Source organism: Podarcis muralis, chromosome 1 (assembly GCF_964188315.1).
Source record: "Podarcis muralis chromosome 1, rPodMur119.hap1.1, whole genome shotgun sequence".
Lineage (NCBI taxonomy): Eukaryota > Metazoa > Chordata > Lepidosauria > Squamata > Lacertidae > Podarcis > Podarcis muralis.
In genome coordinates this window covers 64,481,314-64,499,231 of record NC_135655.1, presented here as the reverse complement: position 1 = coordinate 64,499,231, position 17,918 = coordinate 64,481,314, and the positions used below count along the sequence as shown (strand labels likewise).

Below are 17,918 nucleotides of genomic sequence, written 5' to 3'. Positions count from 1 at the left end.
GGCTGGAAAAGTGTTGCTTTTAGGAACGCACAGGGGTGACCTAATTTGGGCCGGCCGATGGAATCCCCCCTTCCCAGCCAGTCAGGAGTGCGGTCGCAAACGATTGATCTCCCGTGCCCTTCCAAGATATTACGCCTCTTGCCATTGGACGGGAGCGTCTCTGTGGGCGGCGCCGAGAAGAGGCCGCTGGGCCGCCACGTTTGCAAGGCGGATCGGGTTTCTCCGGCGGGAGCCAGCAGAGAAAGAGAGCGGGAGGGGACGGGCTGCAACGTGGAAAAGGTCCCGGGGGAAGTTCCCGACTCCGACGTGGTGTGGGGTTTGCTGGTGGCTTTGCGCGAAATGGATATCCTAGTCCTATGTATGTTTGCATGGGAGGCAGTGAGTTCAAGAGGACTTGTTGCCCAGTAAACGTGTACAAGATCGGTAGTTCAGCAATATTTGGAGAGCCAGAGGCTCTCTAGAGAACCACTGACAGTGCTGGGTTAGAAAGACAGTTTGCCTGGCCTGGTATAAAGCCATGTTAAGCCCATGACCTCCCACTGCCTAATCCGCGTTGCTACATTCCTCTTCCCACTTGCTATGGAGTAAGACCCACGGAGCTCAATGGGACTTTCTTCTGAGTAGACTTGTATGGCATTTTACTGCTAATTAACAAAGTTAGGCAAAAAGATTGCTGTCCTTCAGTATCCATCCCCAACACATAAGCACTGGTTTGCCAATTGCAAACCGAATGCAAATTGCAATAACGCTTCCTTGTTCAGAAATTTGCCTGAGTTTACATGCACAGGAAGACTGGCTAGACTGAATTAAGCAATGACAGAAGGGTTTTCATAGAGGCTTATGCAGCAATGAAGTCTCTGTATTGTCTTGTAGATAGTTCCCTTTTGTTCTTTAAAACACAGTAAATCACTGTTTTCCAGAGCACAGGCAAATTCTAGGCTCTGAAGAAAGGAAATATACAGTGTGTATTAGTATATGGAAGGGTTATTTTCATAGGAGGTTAGAGTTGGGAGTTACCTTAGAAGTCTTGTACTCCAGGCCCCCCTCCCCAAGTTGGTGTCTTGCAACTATAAAATTCGTGGCAGATGGCTATCTTCTTAAATACTGTACTTCCAAGCCAAGGAGAGCCAGCCACTTCCTCAGGGAGTGTTTCACTGCTGGGCAGCTCTCCCCATTCTTCCTGTCATTTCTCCTAAGGTTTAGGAGTTAGGAAGCTTCTCCTAATATACTTCATTGTGGAATGTTCCCTTTGTTCACACTGAAAACTAAAAAAAAGATCTGCAGCAGTTAAGGATGGTTTAAATGTGCTTCTCTGTTGCATGCGAACCAGATGCAGAAAGTTCATGTAGGCCAACCCTCTTTCAATGCAAAAAAATTACAGTATCCTGGTAGATGGGACTTCCAACAGCCACAGCTTAAATTGGGGGTGGGTGGGGGGAACCTTTGGCCCTTCAGGTGTTGCTGAACTGCAGCTCCCATCATCCCTGGCATTGGCCATGCTTGTCAGGGCTGATGGGAGTTGGAGTTCAGCAGCATCAGGAAGGCCAAATATTTATCACACCCGGCTTAAAACATCTGAAACAGCCTGTTCCACTGTCACATAGTTTGTATCATCTGGAATGTCTTCCTTATGTTTGGTCTCAGTCACTGGATATTCAAGTCCTACCCTCTGGAGTGACAGAAAACAAGTTTGCTCCATCATCTATGTGACAATGGTTCACATATTTGAAGGCGGTTGTCACATTGCCTCTTCATTGTCCTCTCCAGCATTCCCAGGTGGAATTTTAATTCCACTTCCACCTAATTGTAGAAGAGCAATGTTTCGGCAGGGCAATCTAGCACTGAAGCAACCATAGTAATTGGTGCTTTTTCAAATACTTTAATGAATATGCTTACGCACAATGTTGGCTGCGAGATATTCATAGCAGTTAAATTGTAAATATTGTTCACCCATGTTCAGTGAAAAAAATCATTTTCCTAATCTACAGTTCTGCTAAATGACTCATCTGAGTTGCATGCACACGCAAGTGTTGCGTAAAACATTTCAAAAAATTGGTCTGCAACATAGGCTGCAATTTTGGTGGTGATAGGCTGAAGCAGCCGTCAGAAAATGGAGACGTATATAAACTTTTAATGGGAAACTGGTGTATTTAAGAGTTTATGGGGCGGAAAACAGTGCCGATAAGAGAGTATTGCTTACTTTTTGCAACTTTTCTCCTTCTGTTTCTAACTATATTTATTTCCCATCCTTTTAATATCCCCACTTATTTGCTTCTTCTTTCCTGATGGGTTTAGTGAAATCAAGGCATTTTATGGTTGACACTGAACAATGTTTTGTGTTTTCTGTACCCAGAACTGTTTTCTTACAGGATGGAGATCAGGAAATTATAACCAAGAGTTCAAAAATCTGCTTACAAAAATGTGCAGGTGGAGCAGATTCGTAAGATTGCAGAAGCAGATGCATGCAACCACCAGAAACCTAAAACAGAATATTACTCTGCCTAATAGTGGGGCTTGCTTTACCGAGTAACATATTTGCATAACTGCAGAATAGATCTTCTGATCACATAGGTCGCAATCAATGATGGAAGAAGCAGCCTGCTTTCTATTACAATACCTCTAACTGATCTACTTCCATGGTATCAGGAACCACATTCTTCTCAGTCTCCTTCTCCCATTTCCCTAATTAAGAACACTGGTTAGAAAGGAAGTGACGCAGGTAGTGCTGGCTGGTCCATTAAAGCAAATGGAGCACTGTCCCAGCCACCTCATTCTTCCCTCAGCCAGCCCCCGCCAGTGGTGAAGCTACCTGCTCCATCACCGGGGGTGGCGTACATCCATGCCCCAGGGGGCGTGGCGCGCATCGGGGGGTTGTGCGGCAAGCAGCGGGCGTCCCGGGGAGGCGCGCTGAGCGCCCTGGGGGACAGGGGTGGCTGCGATGGCACCCCCCAGATGGCACCTGGGGCGGACCGCCCCCCACCTTCGTCCACCAGTGGCCCCTGCCTACCTCCTTTCTCACTTGCAACTGATCCAGGGAGCAGCACACCCTGTCCCCTTCCTCCTCCTCATTCTCAGTGTTGCCCTGTAGAACGCAGCATGGGAGGAGGATGGAGGCAAAAGTAGAATTAGCTGGCTCTGTCCTTGGCTCTGGCTCCACCTACTGTTGGGCTCCCAGCCTTCCGCCTCATTCTCTGTGTTGCCCTGTAGAACGCAGCATGGGAGGAGGATGGGGGCAAAAGTAGAATTAGCTGGCTCTGTCCTGTTGGGCTCCCAGCCTTCCGCCCCACCAGTCTCAATGGGCACCAGTCTCTACTGAGAAAGGCGTGAGCCATGAGCAAGCACATGTTGTGTGTTCTCTTTAACAAAAGCTGAACATTCACAATTCTGTTCGATTTTGAGGCTGGAAGGAACATTTCAACCCTTCCAGCCAGACAGCAGGAATTGACAATGGGAGGTCACTATTGCTGCACTTTCACATGCTGCCAGGAGTTGCCTGCCTTTCCTTAGTCCACAGATTCTACCATAACAGTTAAGAGTGGCAGTCCCAAAGGAACTGCTCAGAAGCAACTTTGGGCCCAGAGCCAGCAGCAGCATCTCTGCCATCGCTGCTTCACCAACTCCATCTCTCAAGAGCACAGCCAGAGGCAGGTTGCTGCTGCTGCTTCCCTGTCAGAATCCAAGCTCCCCAAAATACTGCATGTTAATAGCAGAAAGATGCATTGGGGGGTATAGCAAGATGTATGAAAATTGGCTTGCAAAGCTTGGTACATTTGGACCTGGAAATGTCACGGGAACCTGAGAGCCAGGGCGCTGTAGTGGTTAGCTTTACTGGAACTTCCTCCCAACTGAAATAGTGTAATCCTTCATGCAGGCTGTATTTAGGTGACAGGTGAAAGTCTATTTATTTGTCCAAGCTACTGAAAGCTACTGTTGTTGATGCTGGTTGTAGCTGAGGCATAATGTTGCAGTTGTGATTTATTATATGCACAACATACATTTACATACTGTTTATAATGTATGTTGTGTTGTGTTGTAAGCCACCCTTTGCTCTGATCTGGAGGAATGGAGAGTATAAAAACTCATAAAAAATAAATAAACCATTAAGAGTGCATGACAATGGTGCAGTCACTATCTAACTTCCCTCACAGAGTTCTTGTGAGAATAAAGTGAGAAGTGGGGGAAGAAAGAATGTACAGTGTCTTCAGCTCCTTAGAGTAAAGATGGGATATAATTGAATTGAATAATTAGTGAATTTTCATGAAAATCTGTATTTGGTTCTCAGATGGAATCCTTGGAGAAATTATGGGATAGAAATAATGGCAACAGTGATGATGATAATTAATAGAGCTTCTATCCCACCCTTTGCCTAGGGTGCCAAAACAGCAAAACAAACATAAAACAGTGGCTTTCAACTAGTGTGCCGTGGCACCCTGGGGTGCCTTGAATGATAGGGTTGCCGCAGGCAGCACTGGCCTCTGTCCCTCTCCCCCTCCCCATCTCCTCTGATGCCCTCTTGCATCTCTGCCTCCCAAAGGCTTGCACAGCTGTTTGTTGCAGCGGCCCTGGCTATTAGATCCCCAGGCAAATGGTGCCTCTGGGGCTGGCCAGGGGATGCTTCCCAGGCTCCTGTGGGGCAGTGTGAGGAGGCACCTCTCTTTGGGGCAGGGGGGACAGCTCAGAGACCAGGGGTGGCAGATGCGGCTGCCCAGAGGAGAGGGGAAAGGAGAGGAGGCTGAGGGAATACTCCACAAGGGAGGGTGTTTGGGAAAGGGTGAGAGGCTGCCCAGCTCTGCAGGCAAGGGGTGACATGACTGGGCTCCTGAGCCCCACAGAGGTTTTGCAGAAAGAATGTAGTTTATATACTTCGTCTATACTACGAAGCGGCATGTTTAACATGGGTGAAAGACTGGATTTAAAAAAAAGAAGAACCAGAATGTTTCTAAATTCTACTCAAATGTTGATGTTCTGAGGGACATACACACATCTCACCACCCAGAAGGCCCTATCACATATCAGTACCAATCAGGAAGCATCCAGTGGCAGCAGCACCAACATGGCCTCCCCTGCTGATCACAAAGTCAAAATGGTTGATATTGGGAGAAGTCCTCTTTTAAGCACTTTGGTCTCAATCTGTTTAGAGCTTTGTATCCCAGGGTGTGCAAAGGTCCATCATGTCCCTTTGCTGACATCTTTTTGCCGCCTCATAGAGACTTGCCTTTCTCCCTCAGGCCTTTGATGGAGTAAGCAGAATCTGTTGTTTTGTTAATGTGCTGCCAAAGCCTCCTATGACTGTTTTGGGAGTGAGGGCTGTGTTCTGAATGTTGCATGGAAATGTTATTGTTTTCTATGAAAATTTCTCCATGGTTTTAAATGTAAGTTTTAAATGTAAGTCACTTGGAGATCTTTTAAGTGTAATAAGTGTAATAAATAATAATAGTATTAGCACCAGTGGGTTCGGTAGCTCACCAGTGCAGCATTTTATAGCAAAATACAGGCCTGGGCCAGAATGCAAGTTAGGAGCTCAGGTTTCAGAACCAAGGCTGAAGCTTCTGGAAGGATAAGGACCTGATGGCATATATGGGTGTGTAGTTCATTTAGTTTCCACATTACATTGATTGAAACGGAACTGAAGGCAAGTCTTTGTACTTGGTGCTATGTGAGGTTGCCTAGTCTCTACACGACTTTTTGTGTCATTTTCATTGACAAGACGAACAGGGAGGAGCTTGCCAGCCCATCACTAACCTCCCAAAAGTTTAATTGCATGCAACATTTAGCAAAAGAGACATACTTTACCAGAGATCTTTAAAATTACCTCCAGTTGAAGCGTGTCAAAAAGCTGCTAAGTTTGATAAATAATGATGGATGTAAATGAGTTTTGCTACTTTGCCTCCTTCTTGCCGTTTCTGCCTGGGTGGTTGCTTCCCTCCGCTAGTTTATTTTATGCCATAATGTTCAAGGAAACGTTGCATTTATCACAGACAGCAGACACCTGCAGAGAGAAATGGTTCTGTCATTAATAATAATTGTAAAACCAATCATATGACAAAATCTTTTCCTTGGTCTCAGCCTTTCCCTCATGAAAGCAGACATTAAACCCTCTCCAGGCCCCTCCAACCTACTCAAATGCTCAGACCAAGGGTGAAATTCACAGCACCCAACAAGGAAGGGGGCTTTCAAGACGGGGAGTCAGAAAACGCGGGAGGGAATTGTCTTTGGGACCCATCGAGACCTTGGCTGCACTCAGCTATTTGTGCTTGCAAACTAGAAAACTGAAGAAAGAAGCATAAACCTCTGGTTTTGCTTTAAATTTGATCTGCTGATGACCTGGGCTCCAATCGTAACTCCACCATTGATTGGGCAAGTCATTTTCTGTCAGCCTCCATTCCCCATTGCAAAACTAGAAATAATAATGACCTATCTCACAGAGTTCTTGCAGGGGCTTTTTTGTCTCCCAATTGTTATTCTAACTAAGGCTCAATTGTCTGCTTCAGTATAATAATTCCTGCACAGATTCTCGGCCTAGCAACCCTGGATTGGTAGTTTAGGACTGGAAGCCAAGAATACACTAAAGTGTAAATTCCGCACTTGAATTCATTGACTCCCTTATTTTGGGTTTCTACATTTTATTTGAGTAGACATTGCAAACAAATAATAAACAAGGGGGCGGGGAAGCCCTCTAAAAACACAGCCATAATGTCTATTTTAATGGAGAGACAGTGCTTCTCCTAAGAGACAAGTGCAATTGAAGTAGGCAGCTCAACTGAATTGTGTCTAATGCCACATTCAGAATCTTTGTCCTTCAACTTTCTAAAATTCTAGCTTGACTGTTAGAGATGCAAAACTTTAATTAGACAAAAAAAAGGGCATGCTCATGAGATGAGGCAAATCATCAAAAGGGCTTCCGACAGCAGCATATGAAAAGCCAGAGATTTGTTTCAAGAATGTTCATACAATGCCTTGTACATTTAACTCTTGTTAGCACACATTCAAGTTTGCTAAGTTTTGTATAAGATTGGCGTTTAATTCAGTTAAGCAGATGGTGACGGAAGTCACTGTATTAAATGCCTCCATTTCTGTATCTGCGTACGCACACACAACCTGATAGTTGAATCTGTAAATTATCAGTCAGCAATTTCTAGTTATTGTTGTGTTGTATCAGCCAACCAGACTTGATTAAATCCCACGTAGAGTTAACCAAGACCACAAAAGCTAAACTTAAAACATATTAGCAAACAACAGAGCTGTGAAGTGAGACGAAGATTATGATGATATACTGAGTAATTGGATACCTATAGTACACTTTTGTAAATGTCAGTGAACTAGACCGTCTAATGCCTTTCCACTGAGGTAGTGTTAGTGGTCAGATTAAGCACAGGTTTTCTGAAAATATAAGTGCCAAATTACTTTTTAGTTTGCAAAATGGAATTGTATATGAAATAAACATTACACTGAGGCTGATTTGTGACAGAAAACTCTTTATGTCAAACACAGTTAGCTTAGCAGTGTTGATGGGCCTTCTTTAAGGTCCTAAGATTTCATGCGCCAACCATAAATAATTATTTAACAACTAATAGGGCAAGGCCAGGAATATAATAGCTTTTATGTTGAAATTAACATCAAGTGATCTGTAGACATCTGCTCGGCAAGCCAAATGTAGTCTTCATGTTGCATGTTTTGCCTCACTGCCTCAAAATAACAAGCAGCCTTTCTATTTGGAGGGGCAGTTTTCCTTGTTAAAAATAAAGTGGGGGTCGGGGGAGGAAGCCTACTGAAAGAAAATTGCTTACACTTTAAGGATTGAGAGTGTGGCGAGCATTAAACAGCCCTGCAAATTTAAATAATGTGAAATGTAAAAGGTTCAGCTTTGCAGATGCTTTTCTTTCCTGATGTATGTACAGAGCTATTTCAAGAACAATAAGGAGATTTTGCTTGTCATTTTTCTCGCGCAGGTGAGGATGTTCAACAATGCAGTCAAAGGGTAGGACAGTGTAAATCTACCTCAGTGAATTTAGGTCTCCCCTCCCTCAAGAAGGTCAAAGATGTTGGTAAGTAAGAGAAAAGCCTTGAATCCGAAATATGAAATGGTTATCTTTTTTCAGAGGACCCGTTCCCCCTTTCCTTAAACGGGAAAGTCCTTAATATTTGTGAGCAGTAAGACATGTTTCATTTTATTTAAAAGTGGCTACCTTTGAGGGGGTGGGGGAGCAGTTTTGATTGGGGTAGTGGCACTGGGGAAAGGATTGTTTCACCTTTTCCCTTTGTGCCATTTCTCTGATCTAACTTATCTCTGTAGGTGTCCACAGCAATAATAATAATAAATAAATAAAATCAGGCACAGAAGCTGATAGCAGCCTCAGGAGGAGGGATTTAGATCAGAGAAGCAGTTCTGTGGAGAATAGTTAAACACCCCCCCTTTCGTTGTTGTTACTTTATTAAAATGGAGCACTGCCCTAGCCACTTCAGTCTGCCTTCAGCCAGCCCCCACCTGCCTCCTTTCTCACTTGCAACTGGTCCAGGGAGCGGCACAGCCTCTCCTCTTCCTCCTCCTCAGTCTCAGTGTTGCACCCTGCCTTCCATTTTAATTCTCCTTCCAATTTCATTTCATGTAGTCCTGCATTTTGGAGTTGAAGGTTTGAAAGGTATATTATCAGAAGCATCCATCACCCACCACTTAGGAACTTTCTGCCACGTTAAAAACAACAACATACCTGCTTTTGTCTCACAGTGCTCATCCACACCTCCATTTGCCCTGCCACTTTACCCCCAGGGAAACCTGCAGTTTACCGCTGAAATTGGACCAAACAGCAATCAGGTTTTCTGTGGGTGCCCATTTGCTCTGATTCAGCAGTAAATAGCACATTTTCCGGGGGGGAGCTGTGGGGCAAATGCAAAACTACTCAAACCCATGCCTAGAAAGCACAGGACAAGGCGGCAGTGGCAGGTATGGCAGCAGTGGCAGTGGCAGGGCAGCACTTCCCATTTCAACTTGAGCGATGAAATAGGACACACCGCCCCTGCTGGTGCACAAACTGATCTAAACTCCACCCTACTTTGCAGCGCCATCAAGAATATGTGATATATTTTAAAGTCTGCGAGCTGTGCATATTCCATCAGCTTAAGTTGCCATTCTTCTTTAGTTGGAACTTAACATATAGAAGAAGAAGATACGTTTAAAAAAGATTGGAAAGTGTTTATTGACTATATGGGTGGAAATTATGTACATTTGAAAACGTTGGCAGCATTAAGATAAATTCCACAGTGTAAATAAGTTTTGATGGATGTAATAATGGAATACTGAATGGTTTAGTTCATGTAAAATATGCAGGGATTTATTTTATATAAAATGAAACATGGAACGAGAAGAATGGAAGTCATTGATATTTTAAGGTTGTTTAAAAGAATATTCTAAAATGTAAAATAGAAAAACTTAATAATGAGAGAGAGAGAGAGAGAATATGTTATATATATATATATATATATATATATATATATATATATATATATGCCAATTTTCCCCATTTCTAGTTTTCTAAACTGGGCAGAGGGGGAAGCGGGTGGCGCTGTGGGTAAAAGCCTCAGCGCCTAGGGCTTGCCAATCCAAAGGTCGGGGGTTCGAATCCCCGCGGTGGGGTGCGCTTCCGTTGCTCGGTCCCAGCGCCTGCCAACCTAGCAGTTCGAAAGCACCTCCGGGTGCAAGTAGATAAATAGGGACCGCTTACTGGTGGGAAGGTAAACGGCGTTTCCATGTGCTGCGCTGGCTCGCCAGATGCAGCTTTGTCACGCTGGCCACGTGACCCGGAAGTGTCTCCGGACAGCACTGGCCCCCAGCCTATAGAGTGAGATGGGCGCACAACCCTAGAGTCTGTCAAGACTGGCCCGTACGGGCAGGGGTACCTTTACCTTTACCTTTAAACTGGGCAGGGGTTTAAGACTCAATGTCAGCATGCAGTTCATGCTTGTCATGATTGTATTACAGTCATACCTCGAGTTGCGTTTGCTTCCCATTGCATTTTTTCAGGTTACGAACGTGGCAAACCCGGAAGTGTTTACTTCCAGGTTTGCCACTTCGCGCATGCACAGAAGTGTTCTGTTGTGTCACGCGCACGCGCAGAAGTGACACTCCACTTATGGACTTTTCGACGTGTGAACGGCACCCCAGAACGGATCGCATCCGTAAGTAGAGGTACCACTGTATCTTATTTTTACTCTGAGGAAAATAGAAAAAAAAATGCAACCATACAGCTGGAGAAACCAAAACTACCAGCTAGTAGCCTACCTACTGCCCCAAGACAAGGGCACCCATTCCCAGCTCCCAGCCTAGAGATCAGTGCAAAGATTCCAGACTGCATATGCATATTTTTTTGTTGGCGTCCATCTGTCTCAAGAGACAATGGAGTAAGCCTCCAGGGGTGAAGTCAAAGTGCTGCATTGGCAGTACCAAAGTGATCTCCTTGGGATGCAAGCCTGGACAGTGTGTTTGGAGGTCCTGGGCTGCCCACACATGAAGATCCTCCTCTCGGCCTCGCTGATGTGGTCCAAAGGAAAGCAGAGGAAAACATTTAACACTAGCTTGGCTGCAGGAGTTGCTGGAAGGAGGTGTAGAAGGCACCGTCCAACCATCTTAGGGACTCCACTCCAGATTTGTTTACTCCTTAGCCTTTCTTCTCCTGAAGATGTCCCACAAGACAGCGGGTAGTATGTTGCAAAGTATGTGCACATACTTTGTTAAATGTGCAAAACTAAAACAGGGCCCTACCACAGATAATACTGGTGATCATAAATTCATGGCAGAAGTCAGAGCGAGCAAATCACGGGAAGGGAAAATATGTATAAGCAACATGACAGAGAAGAGATTGAAAGAGAGAGACATGTACTGTTTCAATGTCCAAAAAATGAGGAAGTGCAAGAAAAAAACATTAGATCATAAGAGATTTATCATCAAAAGCAGCAAGACAAAATCATACTTGACACTGGAGAGCCCTGACAGGCATCAGAAAAAGTGCTACTGGAAAATCCACCAATGGGCCAGGATTGGAGTTTTTAAAAAATGACAAGAGACAAAGTGGGATGGGATGGGATGGGATGGATGGAGGCTGGAGGAGTAATAACAGTATGGGGACATTTCCAGACAGAGTGAATAATATACAAGAAAAATGAAACACTCCTTTGGATCTGTACCTTTCCTTTTACTTTTGTAATCCTTACTTCATAAAGTAAAGTAATCACTGGCTGAGACTCAAGACTCATCTCATTCAGCATTTCTGTTTTCAACAGAGACAGGGCAGATGCTCTGGAGCGGCCTTCACCAACCTAGTGTCCTCAAGATGTTTTGGACTACAGTCCCCATCAGACACAGCCAGCAGGGCCTTCTGTAAGTCACAGGTTGGCAAAGGCTGGAGTCTCACAAACAGGGCAACATGCAGATAGCTTACCGCTGATTATCCTTCCTTCTGTTTTCCTTGAACTTGCGTAATGGACTTTCTCCCCTTTCTCCCTCCTTAGGACATCTCTTCCCTCCTTGCTGTTCTGCCCTCCAACAACTGCACTGCCTTCTACTTTCTACCTTTCAGAAATCATGTTTTTATCCTCTTTCATCAGCTTGTGAACAGACTGACCTTGGATTGGTGTGGGTTTGTATTTGTCATGATTGGATAACCCCCCCCCCCAAAAAAAACCCCCTGATTTCTTAGATTTAATTTTATGTGCCATGTCCCGAGCTTAGGAACCATGATCTGTTTTTGCTGAAAGCGCACCTTGCAGTGTTTAACACAAAGTTCTTCACGCTGCTGCAAAGGCGCAAGCCAGACCTGTGAGAAGAAGGCAAAGAGCAACCCATGAAGATCCTTCAGAACCAAACACCATGCTAAGTACCGATAGGAAGGTACGCTCATTGGAGAGATGGATTGAGAAGCAAGGACTGTGTGCACTGGGAATCTTTAAAAAGTAGCAGCAGTGATGAAGGCCATAGGAAGACAGCTGGAAAGTATGAAGGAATGGAGAATTTGAAGAAGGAGGGAGAACAAACAGCAGTCATTGGTATCAAAGGACTGTGTGGGAGGAGGAGTTGGTAGCAGCCAAGATGGTTATATACCGCATCCAGGAACTGCATCTCTGAATACCAGTCACTGAGGAACAGCAGTGGCTGTAGGTTAAACCACAAAGCCTAGGGCTTGCCGATCAGAAGGCCAGCAGTTCAAATCCCCATGACGGGGTGAGCTCCTGTTGCTCGGTCCCTGCTCCTGCCAACCTAGCAGTTCAAAAGCACAAAGTGCAAGTAGATAAATAGGTACCGCTCTGGCGGGAAGGTAAACGGCATTTCCATGCACTGCTCTGGTTTGCCAGAAGAGGCTTAGTCATGCTGGCCACATGACCTGGAAGCTGTACGCTGGCTCCCTCGGCCAGTAAAGCAAGATGAGCACCGCAACCCCAGAGTTGTCTGCAACTGGACCTAACGGTCAGGGGTCCCTTTACCTTTACCTTTAGCATGGCTGCGTCTTCTTAAGTAAGAATATATCTATGTGATTTCTTGGGCTCATAATACTCTAGCACAGTGGTGGCCGAACTTGGCCCTCCAGCTGTTTTGGGACTACAGTTCCCATAATCCCTGGCCACTAGTCCTGTTAGATAGGGATGAAGGGGGTTGTAGTCACCACTGCTCTAGCATGTAGGCTACCAACCACACTGCATATTGAAACCAAATTGCAGTGGTTGTTTTTTTTTTAATGAAATATTCTCATTTTTCTGTTTTTCCCCAGAAAAAGGGAAGACGCAATAATAAGCAGAAGCACTGGATCACTCTGCCTCATTTCCGTATTTGAGATTGCCAATCCTTTCAGGTCTTTTTGACTGACATTCTCCTAAATCCATATAAAAGTAACTAAAGAGATGCCAAACACCTAAATATCAGGCTAAAGCAATAAGGCACAGTTGGGTCTTCTTTGAAAATCTGAAGCGCAATTCTATGTAGAACTACACAGCTGTAATATGGCTTACTTCTAGATAAGTGTGCATAGGGTTGTAGCCTAAACCACTCTTATTTAAATATATGCTATACTCTGACCTTTAAGAGATTTTTGCCTTAATTTTAGCATTTTGGACCTGTGTCCTCTTTTTAAAAAGAAATTTTTACCTGGAGGCTAAAATTACTATACATAAATACAAATTGCAAAGGCCAGTTATTCTCAACTATTGACAACTGCTGCAGCTCCACCTGCTGGAGAAAATGTAAAAGAACAGCTTCTACTGTTCGTTTTGGATGTTTTAGGGAGCAAAAGATACTATCAAGCAATCACTTTTTATGAAGTTATTCCATCAAGATTTTTCAGTCTCTCCCTTCTGCATCAACATGGTAAGTCCCTTGACTATATTTAATATAAAAAAATAATTATTTGGAGGAAACATATCTGATATATATATACACACTGCTATAACATCTTCAAGTGTGTAATTAACAAGCTATATTTGCAATTGTGTCAATTCACTTGAATGCACTGTACAAATCTGAACAAATTAAAACAACTTTTGTGTCTGGAAAGAGCGCTTCTAGCTATGTGTTCCTCAAGGGCCCAACTCGGCACTTTATGCAAATGTGTGGAACCAAACACCACCCCCTGTACAAAACCCCCAAACAGTTTCCTCAACTGCATTATAACTCTAGTTACCCTAGTTACATCCAGCTTGTGTCCTCAGAAAGCAGTGTAGAATCCCATTTACATCAAAGGGAGCATCCATCCTTTTCAATGGGTTCAGATGAGTGCTACAGATCTGTACCCACATTAGCTACACACCTGGAATCCATGTGTACATCTGTACTATTAACAGAACATATAAATGCCTCTTTCTGTGTACAGATCTCCCTGTTGCATCAGGTTAATCTGCAATAAGAAAAAAAAAAATCAAAAATGTCTGTGTGCATGATCTTTCACTGCATGGTTAGCTAGGAAGCTGAGACATTAGTTTAAAAGCCAGCTGAGCCCAGAACATGCTGGTGACCTCAATGCCTAATACATAAAAGAGCAAAAATATTTATTAACTTTGTAGGGGTTTCTGATGACAATAGCAATGAATAAAGATTATGAAGTAATTTCAGTATATGCAGTTCAAGCTACATGCTATTCAAGAAAACTTGTATTGATCCGAAACCAATAACAGGAACAAAAGCCCACTGATTACAACTTCATTCCATAAATGTGTTATTAAGTCAGATCAGGATTTTGCTGCCAGATGCTTTAAATCAGGCCTGATTAGAGCATAATGCATACCCTTACACTAGATTTGGGGCCGGACGGACTACAGAGCAGCAGCAGACTTTAGCATGATTATTGTCTCTGCTGGGAACAAGACAGAGCTGATATTTGTAAGGGCCAGTAAGTAACGCAGGAGGAAAATCGTTGGGCAGCTCTGTATCATCTGCCAAGCAGAAGTACCAAGTTGGCTGTGGCAATGCAGGCATTTGTTTAAAGCTCAGGCTACCACAGCATTAAATACAAGCACTTGCAATGTTAACAGGTTTGTACATCATAAAATAACATTATGTATAGGGGTTAATTGGAACACCTTTTGGTTGGGTCAAAGATTCCAGCACTGCAAGGAATTGGCCAAGGTGACCCTTGTGGTCCTTTCCAACTCTACAATTCTGTGATTCTGCAATGGTAACATACACACCAGCTGTCAGCTGCATATGGTGCAGTTTCCTGAAATGTGTGGATCCTTTCCATGTGTGGATCCTTATGCAGCAAAAATATTGCCACCTGTGCACAAGAGGGAGGTATCAGAACTTTTTTTGCAGAATGATAAACATGGTTAGGAAAAAAGCCAGGGGGGTCCCAAGATTAGCCTAAGTAGGACAGAGTAATGGCACACAGCCAGCCGCACACAATGACAGGGGACAGAGGCCAGGCACCTGCAACAAAAAATTGTTGGGTTGGGAAAGATTGGTTACTTCTTGAGAACACTGATGTCCTAGATCTTGAAGGGTTCAACAATGCTTTTGGGTGGCATGCATATTTGTGGTACGACAAGGCAAAGGTTCATAAAGGGTTTAAAAACCATATTGTCAGAAAAGCAATATTTATTGTCTGGACAAAGTACAAAGACTTATTGGAAAATAAAACTCCGAGATGGTTATCACCAATGGAGGCAAAGGCCCGGAAAAGACTCAATATGGAGGCCAGCTGGCCGAAATATTGGGAAATAATAGAAAAAATTGGAGAAAATTGGAGGTTGCAGAGCTTGGAGAGATTAAAGAGTAAGGTGCGAGATTGGTTACATTACGCTCAAATTAAAGAGGTTTTCAATTTGGATAAAAAGATAGGATTCCAGGTGGAAAAATCGAAATTAGAAACAGAACTGTTAGAACCAAAGACTAAGGTACTCTCGAGAATGTATAACTTGCTGCTTAAATGGAATACTCAGGATGAGATGGTTAAATCAGCCATGATAAAATGGGCTTAGGATATTGGGCATAACATCATGTTCGAGGACTGGGAAAGGTTGTGGACCACCGGAATAAAATTCACGGCATGTAATGCCTTGAAGGAGAATATTATGAAAATGATATATAGGTGGTACATGACCCCAGTCAAGCTAGCAAAAATATATTACCTGTCTGATAATAAATGTTGGAAGTGTAAGGAAGCTGAAGGAACATTTTTTCATCTCTGGTGGACTTGTCCAAAAGTGAAGGCCTTTTGGGAAATGATCTATAATGAGTTAAAAAAGGTATTTAAATATACCTTTACGAAGAAACCGGAGGCCTTCCTCTTGGGCATTGTCGGCCAGAAAGTGTTGAAAAAAGACAGAACCTTCTTTATGTATGCGACTACAGCAGCAAAGATTCTTATTGCGAAGTATTGGAAGACACAAGATTTACCCACGCTGGAAGAATGGCAGATGCAATTGATGGACTACATGGAATTGGCGGAAATGACTGGCAGAATTCGAGACTTGGGAGAAGAAACAATTGAAGAGGACTGGAAAAAGTTTAAAGACTACTTACAAAAACAGTTTAAGTTGTATGAATCTTAAGAAATTGCGTGATTTAGGAAAACTTGGTTCCAGCAAATTTATGGTGAACTTAGGTTATAATTAATAGAAAATAACTATTTTAAGCTAAGAAACTTAACATTTGAGAAGTACAAATTAAGATATGACACAAGGTAATAATTTGCTAAACTTTTATTGTCAAGAATGCAAGGTAGGGGAGATGTGAGGAAGTCTCATAAGTCATAAAAAATTTATGGAAAGTTTTTGTTTGTTTTTTCCTTTTTTATAAATTTTTCCTTTCATATGTACATTGTTATCGTAGCTGTGTGATTTATATGTGTTCTAATTTTGAAAATTTAATAAAATATTTAAAAACAAAACAAAACAAAAAAACAAAAAATTGTTGGGTTGGCAGGTGATGGTGGCCACGCACGGCGGCAGGAAGTGGAGGATGGGCCCCCACAGCAAAAAGGTTATGGGTGCCCAGGGTCCCCTAGAGTTGGCACCTTTGTTGGCAGGTATGATGTCCTTGTGGAGTGCTGAACAAAATCCTGAAAATTTATTCCCATTCAGATTTAAAATGTAATAGGCGACAGAAGACATGGTGGGTCTCCCATCGACAATAATGTTTTCCAAAAAAACAAATCCAAAAGCGAATAAACTAATTCTGAATTAACTAAACACCAATTACAGTGGTATCTCAGGTTAAGAACTTAATTCGTTCCGGAGGTCCGTTCTTAACCTGAAACTGTTCTTAACCTGAGGTACCACTTTAGCTAATGGGGCCTCCTGCCAGTGGCGTAGCGTGGGGGGTGCAGGGGGGGCCGGCCGCACCGGGCGCAACATCTGGGGTTAGGGCAAATCCACAGGTTAGGGGGCGCAAATCCACGAATTAGGGGGCGCAAATTACTTGCCTTGACCCGGGTGCTGACAACCCACGCTACGCCACTGCCTCCCGCTGCTGCCGCTCGATTTCTGTTCTCATCCTGAAGCAAAGTTCTTAACCCGAGGTACTATTTCTGGGTCAGCAGAGTTTGTAACTTGAAGCGTCTGTAACCCGAGGTACCACTTTCCAGCTTTATGAAAGAGACTATAAAAATAAACAGGGAGGGGAGAGCCCACCCTGGGGGACATTCATAGCCTAGCTTAACAAAATAAAAGAAAAAGGGAAACAGAATAATCCAGGATTTCTAATATACCATACAATCAATAATCCAAGAAGCACAGGGTATAGCAACATATGGTATAGAAACAAAATTATGTGTATGTAATTTGATACATAATAGAAAATTAATTTATCCTGAAGATTATAGCATCAAGAGGTCCCAGTAAGCCCGGTATTTCACTGCTTTAACCCTTATTTTTGAGCAAAATGTTTGACTGGTTCCCCAACATCTCCACCAGGGAACTGCTTACTGTGAATTGGTATGTTTAGTGCATGAACACCTCTTAAAGAGAATAAATGAGCCCTGACAGTGGTGTCTGGAGCAAGTTCCACTTGCCAGCACTCCAACTGCTCTTCTTTGCTCAAAACAACAGCAACAAAAAGGCATCAACAACATTGTAATCGTCCTCCTTTAAGAGCCTCTCATCAAGCCTTGCCTCAAGATTTCTTACACTATTTACATTATTCATGAAGGCCTCCATTTAATCAGAATGCTTCAAACTTTTTAAAGTTTCTATATTTGAATATCTGTCTCTTGGCGTATGCGCTCATTCAACAATGGAACTTTTGCTTGCTTGCTTTTCCGTGATATAAATCACCCTTTATTCACACGCAGACGTGCTATTCTTTCTCCCTTTTTAGCATTTAGAATATGTATGATGACTCCAAACAAATGCAAGCTGCAGAAGTCATTGGGTTTTGTGTGTGTTTTAAAGCAATAAAGCAGTAATGTAAAAGCTCCCCCGCACTTCCTCATTCAAAACATGGA

The 17,918-nt window shown here is 43.3% G+C and overlaps 1 long non-coding RNA gene across 1 annotated transcript; it reads left to right on the top strand.

The window, feature by feature from the left end:
- The first annotated feature begins 147 nt into the window (after positions 1–147).
- Positions 148–13,534, top strand: LOC144327976 (uncharacterized). Its single transcript, XR_013393162.1, has 4 exons — positions 148–358; positions 7,950–8,045; positions 11,503–12,036; positions 12,756–13,534. It is a non-coding gene; the product is annotated as an uncharacterized LOC144327976 (long non-coding RNA).
- The last annotated feature ends 4,384 nt before the right edge of the window (positions 13,535–17,918 follow it).